The sequence below is a fragment of the Petaurus breviceps genome, unplaced genomic scaffold (genome assembly GCF_028583685.1).
Source record: "Petaurus breviceps papuanus isolate PSGF00001 unplaced genomic scaffold, PetGlider_PUasm1.0 178, whole genome shotgun sequence".
NCBI lineage: Eukaryota > Metazoa > Chordata > Mammalia > Diprotodontia > Petauridae > Petaurus > Petaurus breviceps.
This window is the reverse complement of record NW_027185777.1, coordinates 14,703,532-14,711,755: the sequence shown is the minus strand read 5'-3', so window position 1 is coordinate 14,711,755 and position 8,224 is coordinate 14,703,532.

The window sequence follows — 8,224 nt, the reverse complement described above, 5'->3', positions numbered from 1 at the left end:
TAGGATAGTCTCCATGTACCTAAAGAGTTTGCTCATTTGTTCATGTACCAGGCCCTGACCTTGACTTTTCCTCTGATAATAACAACTCTCTGATAAAGCATTTGACAGGACAGTCTACAGTTCTGGCTCTGGAAGTCACAGACTTTACAGCACTCTCAAGAAATGTTGTCAGTATTGGAGTTATGCCACATCACATCATTGTCTTTTCTGTCACTTCTAGACACAAACTGGTTGCCATTTTCTCTTGTATCTTGGAATAGTTGTAGACACCTCAGGCTACGAGTTCTCCTTTTGGGAATTTCCTCTTTCTTCAAGACCATTTTTGGTGCCCATTTTAACCTGATTCCATGACCATATAATTATTGTGGATTGTGGCTGGGGATGGGAACCACCACATGCTGCAATTTGCCCTGGGTCCTGACCTCTATTGTATCAAGTGGGAAACTGTCCAACTTTTTCCATTTTACTCAAGAGAAAACTCTGGCTCGTAGTGGTAATTGGCCTAAATTTGAACAGTAGCTTATCCGAAGATCTGAGACTAGAATTGACCAGATATGGTTCTGGGGATGGATGGTCTTTTGGAAGAAAAAAGATTATGTGTTCTTGGAACATACAGGGCCCTCCAGGGCTGATTGAAATGTTGCAGAGAAGAGTGCTTGGGATCAGTGGGAGATGGGGGCATTCCTGAGACCTAAAAAGGGGACATTTTCATAACCTTTCCTTTGCACTGTTTGCTTTCCCCCTCATAAATGCAGTAGCCTAGGATGTTCTGAATTGGTTCTGGTGTTTCAATTTCCCTACAACCTTAAGGAAAGTAAATCACTTCCAGGCCTTGGTATACTCTGTAAGATTTAAAGATCTAGGCTTAGTCTAGGCTTTCTAGTGCAAGTTTATACTATAAACATATAGATATAAGGCATAAATTGAGATAAATTAAAGCCACACAGGAGTGAAAAAACACCTTACAGCAGCCTAAGAGCTGAATTTTGTTTCCTGAAGACCTAGAACCAGAAATGGACCAGGGATAATTGGGACCATCTGGCCCACAACACAGCTTCTTTGCTGAGACAAAGAAGTGCTATAAAACTAAATTCATTCAATGTCAAAATCCATTTCAAATCCACCCAAGTTTGCTTTCCTGCACTTAAAAAACTGATGGTAGAGTTTAGCCAAATTCAGACAAACATTTAAAACTATTCCAACTCTGACTAGCTAAGACTGAAACAACTCCTTCCATAAGTTTCTTTGTGTGTCACATTTGGGGATTAGAATAGACTGTCAGGGAAACACAGCTGAAGTTTGACTGATTCTACCTCCTCAACTGATGAATAATTTATTTATCTGGGTATGGGGTAGCTAGCTAGCACAATAGTTACAGTGCCAGGACTGGAAGCAGGAAGATTTGATTTCAAATGTGGCTTTAGACACGAAGTGACCCTGGGCAAGTCACTAACCTTGTTTGCCTCAGTTTCCTCATCTGTAAAACGAGTTAAGAGAAGGAAATGGCAAACTGCCAAGAAATATTCCATCCTCCCAGATGACTGAAATGACTAAATAACAACTGGGCATACTACATCCCCCCTGGGGAATGAAGACTCCTTGAGGCCAAGGACCATTTTTCACTTTGGCTTCGTATATCACCTAACTCCTGGAATTTAGAGTTCTTTGAATATTGTGTGTACTTAATAAATGTTTGTTGGATTGGATTGGGAGCTACCAGATGACCTGTGGGGTTGAGCCCCATCCTTCCTGCTGGTATCCAGGGCCTTCATTCCATTCTCAAGTCTCCCCTTCCTTCAAACAAATGGACAATTCTAGTCTCTTTTCCTAAGTACAAAAATTACTAGTCATGTTCCTGAAAATATTCCCTGCCCTCGAGGAACTTACTTTGTAGTGGGGGAGGAAGTTGGGGCAGGCCAGGTACCCAATATCACATGAGAACTTACTGAAGTAATTGGGGTTGTATAGTATAGTCTTTAGAGAAGACTCAGAAATGGAACATGCTATCCATCTTCAATTGCTTGAAGGCGTGCCCTGTAGAAGAAGGGTTGAATTCATTCTGTTGGGTTTCAAAGGGCAGAACCAGGAATGATGGGGCTCTTGTAAAGAAGTGACCTTAGGCTTGAAGTCAGGCAAGGTTTCTGAACAAGGAGGACCATCCCAAACCTCTCTGGAAATGAATGATCCAAAAGGGAGATAATAATATTAACCTACCTCACAGGGTTGTTATGAGACACACATGAAATGATGTATTCAAAGTGCTTTGCAAACTTTAAAAGGCGATATAAATTGTAGCCATTATTATTATTATGCAATAAATACAATGACCTTCAAAATACTGATCATAGCTATATGTGGATGGGGAAAGGGATTGTCACATGATCAAGGGCATTGGATTCATCAGATGTTCATGTTGACAGAAAGACAGAGTAACCTAGCAGCAGGGGAGCCCTGACTCAGGTCATTTGTCTTAACGCATTGTTTCCACCCCTATTGAACCGGAGGTTTCTCAAAGAGAATATTTACAGGATGATATAATTTGGGGACTTTTTTGCCTGCAATGTTGGGAAGCCTTCCCTTCTCCTCTGTTGCTGTTGGTCATTGTTGTTTTGAGGACTTTACCTATTTAGTTCAGGGTCCCAGAAGAAGAGTCTTTTCTTGGAGCTTTCTGAGGCAGCAAGGAAATGGACCCAGACCCTGTTAATTGGAACCTTTCATGAGTAACTAAGAGGAAATTGATTGTGGTTTATCAGTTTAGTAAGGGAAATCCACATTAACGAGAATGGACCCAGAATACTCTACTTTGGCCCTTGGCTGTAAGTACATTCACATGCAAGTCAAGACATCACCCAGGTTGTAACATTGGTCCCCTATGAGAACAAAGGGTAAACAACAACATTCCCCCAGGCATCCCCTATCCTTATCATTTGTATAGGGTAACCTGGGGAAGGAGAAAGTACCCTCAAAGAAAAGATCTAAATAGATACCTTCCAGTTTTAAAATTCTATGATTCTCAAACAGCTAATTTATTCTACTTGCCAAGTTATTAACCCAAACTACGAATATCTATTTGTTTCCCACATACCTTTTAATAAGTGGTTATTTTGGTTTATTCTGTTTTTGCCAAAGGTAGCTTTGGCTGCTTTTCCAGTTGTAGTTTTCTGAGTAGCCCTAAATAATAATAATAATAATAATAATAATGCTAATAATAATAATAAAAACTGACTTTCCCAAACAGCATGTAGTTTTTAAAAGAAAAAAAATGACCAACCCAAATAGGTTGATCTATACAAATCAAAGAATTTGCTTACTTGTCTATTATCTACTACTGAAGACTATCACCTGATAAACACATTCTTAATCAGCAAAACTGGCAAATATCTAGGAATAAAGGATGCAAGAGTCAGGCTGTAATGAATCTACCTTTCTGTAAGGATAAGCAGGTGCCAGCAGCAGGATGAGGAATGTACACATACCTGGCCCCTACCGTATCCTTGATAATCAGACTCATTAAATTTATAATACGTCTTATAAACTAGTAAAACATGCCTGGTAGAAGGCAAACTCCATGAGAACACTATCTGGGCCAACCACATTGCCCTTCTCGCTTTTCCTCACGTATAACAGTATCTCTCCCGTCTCTACCCCCTTTGTACTAGTTGCCCTCATGCAAGGAATGTCCTCTCACCTCCACACTGCCTCTTACAACCATAAATCTAGAACTGGAAGGCACCTCACAGGGCAATGACTCTGACTCCATTATTTGAGAAATGAGGAAACTGAGGCCCATTGAGGTGAAATGATTTGCTCAAGGCTATACAGGCACTAAGTGTCTTAGGTCTAATTAAAATCCAGGTCCTCTGACACCAGAGCCATTGCTTTTTTTTTTTCCATCTACGATGGGTGGCTAAGTGATGCAGTGCCTAGAGTCAGGAATAACAGAGTTCAAATCTTGCCTCAGACACTTACTGGCTGTGTGACCCTGAGCAAATCACCCTGCTTGCCTCAGTTTCCTCATCTCTAAAATGAGGGTAATAATAGCACCGACCTGCTAGGGTTTTTGTGAAAATCAGATGAGATCATAATTATAAAGTGCCTGGTACTTAATAAATGGTATATATTATATAGCTACATATATACATTTATGTATGAATAATTATCTATTGTTATTGCGGTATCATGTTGCTTCTTAAAATCCCTTGATTCATGCAGATCTCTGAGACATTTGTTTTTGTTTTGTTTTGTTTTGTTTTGCTTTTTGGAGGGGGGAAAGTAGGGCAAGTGGGGTTAAGTAACTTGCCCAAGGTCACACGGCTAGTTTTTTTTTTCTTTTGGGTGGTGTCTGAGGCCAGATTTGAACTCAGGTTCTCCTGACTCCTGGGCCAGTGCTCTATTCCCTGTGCCACCTAGCCTCCCCCGAGACATTTCTTATGTGAAACTTTTCCTAATTCTCTCCTAACTGCTAATATTCTCCCTGCCCCCAAATTGCCTCATATCTATTTTGTGTGCATATTTGTCTATGTGTAGGTTCTCTCAACAGAATGCAAGCTCCTTGAAGGTGGTAATAACTTTATTTTTGTCTTTGTATTACCAGTGCCTAGTTCCAAAGTGCCTCTCAGATACTTAATAAATGCTTTTTGAATATAAGCCTGAAGAGAGAGTGCTCTGTGATTCAAAAAGTGTTGTGCTTACACTCATTCCTATGATTGTACACTAACAACCTTGTGAAGTGGGTCATTCAAGTATTTTTTGGCAGGGCATGCACACGTGAGTACATTTATATTGGAAAATCTCTGTGTGGCAACTCCCTCCACTTATACAGATTGGCAGCTCATCAGCAATTTATCATCTTAGCGACTTCACTGCTGCATGGAGAAGGTGGTGTTATGTTATATTCAGACGTTATGAATCAGAGAAAGAACTGGAACCCATGCTGCCTCTGCATCCAAGCATTACTATCCCCATTTTAAAGATGGGAAAATTAAGGATTAGAGATTAAGATCACATAGCTCAAGGTCCAGTTTACCCAGCTGGTAAATGGCAGACTCAGTTTTTTATCATAGAGCATTGTAGATATTAAGTTGGAATGGTCCATAAGGCTCATCTAATCTAATACTCTCACTTGACAAATGAGGAATTGAGGAGGGGTAATTTGACCAAGGTCATTCAGGTACCAAGTAGAAGAGCTAGTATTTGAGTCCAGATCCTGGGACTCTAGATGTCCAATTCTTTTCACCAAACCACACTGCCTTGGCAAGATAAGTTGGCCCTTCAAAATAGGTAGAAGTGGGTAGGTTTCTATATATGTCATAACATACACATAGAGTGTTTATAAAATCTTGGTACAATTTGTACAATTTTAGTTATACATGTTAAAGCCAATTGCAAACAATGCCCTGAAGCATAATTTGTAACTCTGGAACTGAATGAATTGCAGATTTCTAGGCTTTAACACAAATACCATCTTTTGGGAGCCATTTTTCAAGCTTGTTTCCAAGTCACTGGAATCATTTTTCAGTTACTGCTGAGCAATTTCATAAATTACATGCATACTCTTGAACCTATGTTGCTTCAAGTAATATGGTTTTTTAAAGTAAACAGTATTAGTAGGATCCTCTAAAAGCAGTTCAATGGAACTATGCCAAGTGAAGAGTTTCACTGGAACTATATATAACTGAAAATAACCTATAAAAAGGGTTTAGAATTTTTGGACCTGACAATTATTTGGTATGGATGGTACTAGTCATTTTGAAATCCTTTTTAAAGTGGGCAAATTTGGCAATCATGTTGCTTCAATGAGATTGTTGATACACTTAAAAAAAAGCTGTACTAACTATATTATTGCATGTGTTCTATAAAGGAATGACTTTGGATTCCTGTTTTAGCTAGAAATAAGCATGGTGATACATAAACACACATGTGAGTGTGTACACACACATATATATGTATACATACACACATATATCCATATTGCTATTGATATGTGATGGATGGAAGGGGACCATATGATTTGTCAAAGTTTTTTTTTTAAGGTTAACCAAATGCCAATTCTGTACTCTTCACTATTCTGTCTTAAGCATTGCTCTCAAACTATAAATTGCAGAATGGTATTAGTTATGTATTGGCAGATACCATTTCTTCACTAGAGTTCTCTACACCTATGAAGTAAGAGGCCCAGGTTAAAATGAAATAAAATAAAATTACAAGCTACAATAACATTTATTGGGTTTAGTATTTTTCCTGTGTAACTTGAGGTTTTAGATATCAAAAAAAGAAAAAGCCTTCTGTTGACTGATTAATGACATAATGAGGTTTTTGGCAGCCTCTTTCTAAAGTTATCTTTGGCTTTCATAACATACACTCTCCACTTATGCAAGACCATCTGATGACAAGGTGGTTTTAGTTGTCCTCCATGCCTGGCATATGTGTCTTCCTTGACCCGCCCCCCCCCCTTCCAATCCTTGGTCTCCTTTAAAATTCAGCTCAAGTGCTTCATTCTACAAGAAACCTTTTCTTTCTTTTCAGCTGCTTGTGCCCTCCCCCATATAAATCACCTTGCATCAATTTTGTGTGTTTTTTTTTAATATTTCTTTATATATATGCATATTATCTCCTGGGATATAGTGAGGATCTGTTTTATCTTTGTATTGCTTCTCCAGCCCACAGTACAGTGTCTATCCCATAGGTGCTCCTTAATAAATGTTTATGATTACTTAATTAAACTCCTGGTCATAGGATCCAAGGAAAAGCTACCTTCTCTACAATCTTCTCAGCAGGTAATAAAGTTTTGAGGCAGAAGGCTCAAGAATGTTACTGCTCCTTGAGTCACAAGACCTATATTTAAGTCAGGGTTCTGAAATTATCTCTGGAATCCTGAGCAAATCATTTAACTGGTCTCAATTTTCTTATCTGTAAGACGGGGAAAATAACATTTACACTATTTTTCAGGACAGCATTGTTTTGAGGAGGAATGTAATGTGTATACTGTAAAGTCACTTGATTAAATATTTGTTGCATGAATGAATGACTTCAGAATTCCCATGCTAGTTCTATAGCTATATATAATGCTCTCCTAAAATATCAAATCCAAAGGAAAGAAGAAAAATCTTCTACTTCATAAAAATGTTAACAAACTAGGAGGCAATGTAGTGTCTGAAATTGCAAGACCTGGGTGGAATACCAGCTTTACTGCTTACTATCTGTGTGACTTCAGGAAAGTCATTTAAGCTCTCTGAACCCAGGACTCTTCATCTGTAAAATGAGCAGGTTTGACTGGATGGTCTCAAGGTTACATCAAGCTCTAATTCTGTGATTTATTGAGTGTGTACTACATCCAAGGAGGCAACCAACTCGAACTTTCATGCTCTTCTGCCTCCTCCTCCTAAAACAGTACAGCTTGGGGGTGGCTAGGTGGCTTAGTGAATAGAACACTGGCTCTGGAGTCAGGAGGACCTGAGTTCAAATCCAGCCTCAGACCCGGGACACAAGTTGTGTGACTTTGGGCAAGTCACTTAACCCCAATTGCCCTGCCTTCCCCCCTCTAAAAAAAAAAGCAACAAAAAAGAAAAAGAAAAAAGAGAAAAAAATAGTTCAGCTTGGCCAACAGGAGTCCACTACACTTTAAGTGGGATGATGTTAGTCACCTGGTTTATTTATGGAAAGAAAAAGAAAAACAGAAAATACTGAGTGACTTCAACCATACTAAATACTCCCCATCTTTCCTTGGTGACTGGTTACCGGAGCATTGCTTGTAAGCTCAAGCACCCTGGGCATCCTTCTAGGGTGACAGGATAACACACTTTATGCCAAGAAGTACAACAGCAGGGGGTATAATGCCAGCCTTTTTTGACTCAGTTCCACAAACTTATAGATTTCAGGCTTCTTGCTCTATATTTTTTTCCTTTTGCTTCTTTTGAAAGAAATCCCCTCCCCCCATTCCTCTCTGCATTAAAGAATATTTGTGCCCCCCTAGAAGGGAAATTCAGAAACTCTGTTGATTATTGATGGTTCTGTTCCCCAACCTTTAGTTCTTACATTGCCTGAATAAGTGCCTGAATTAGGATCAGTTCACAGGATTGATTTATCACTTCATGCTCACATAAAATATAGGTAAGAAAGCAGAGAAGCCAGTGTGGGGTAGATTTGAATGAGCAGATATACTATAAGTAGATATTTATCTATCTATCTATCTATCTATCTATCTATCTATCTATCTATCTATCTA